This window comes from Saccopteryx leptura, chromosome 2, assembly GCF_036850995.1.
Source record: "Saccopteryx leptura isolate mSacLep1 chromosome 2, mSacLep1_pri_phased_curated, whole genome shotgun sequence".
Lineage (NCBI taxonomy): Eukaryota > Metazoa > Chordata > Mammalia > Chiroptera > Emballonuridae > Saccopteryx > Saccopteryx leptura.
The window spans coordinates 42567689-42568846 of record NC_089504.1 but is presented as its reverse complement, the minus strand read 5'-3'; positions in this window follow the sequence as shown (position 1 = coordinate 42568846).

Below are 1158 nucleotides of genomic sequence, written 5' to 3'. Positions count from 1 at the left end.
TTGCTCGCACTTAACTGTGATAAGAATGAACAGACTCTCCCAGTTTCAGCCACTGCTCTCAAATCTATTCACTCTTCTTCCCAGTGAACACCTGCTGGCCATGGGAGGGGGGAACTTTCCTGTTCTCCAATCTATCACATACACTCACATCCCTTTTGGTTTCCCCCACTTTCTCTCACAGAGAAACCAAGAGCACCCAGCTCTGTGGCTGTTAGTGGTTGGTCCTCACCCACTATAGACTGACATTCCCGGGCATACTTGTTGTCTAATAATGTTAATGTTGCCTGTGGGCTTTTGATTTTGTTACTTCAGTGCTCTATCTCTTTCTATGAACAATTGCAGAGCTCCAGAAACTATGTTGTTGCCGCCACCACCATTTTCCTAGAGTTATAAAAAGCATGTATTTTAATCTTAATCTGCTGCTTTGAATCACAGACAGTATCTTCACATTAGTTGTTTGTTTGTTTTTTCCATATCCTAAAAGTATGAACAATTGAAATGGAAAAATGAGGCAGACCGTGACTTTTCCGAGATAAATGAGCCAGATCTTCACAGCCCATGTGGTCTGTGCTGCAGGCCCCACTCCCCCCAGAAGGCAGGGTCAGCACATATTTCCTCCTTCAGCACCACCTTCCTTTCACACTGCTAAGTCCTCAGTCTCCATAACAGGAAGTTAATCAATAGTGTCCAAAATTAATGATAATTAGGCTGTAGAGCTGTTTGTATAGAATCACATATCCTATGGAAATGTGGGTATAAATCCCAGAAGAAATAGGGGAGAACAGTGTTTCTTTAGGAAGAAAAATGACATAGTGGTGATCGGGTAAAACAGAGAAAGGTTTTTTAGTATTATAAACTATGTGCATATGTCATATTAATAAATTAACTATGAGAGACACCCATGTACTAGTTTCCAGATGCGCAGAGGTTCCTTTATATCTATTATCTGGACTCAGAGCCAAAAGATGTTAATAGTTTGAAAGCCTCTAAAAACATTTTACAGTTAGACAAACATACAGAAACATATCAGGTCATGACACATAAGGATTGTCCATGATTTCCCTGAACCAAAATATTTTCTTAAGCGTTACTCAAACATTATTCACACCCTTGTCCAAATTTTACCATTAATTCATTCTGGGTCATTAGACAAGTTGC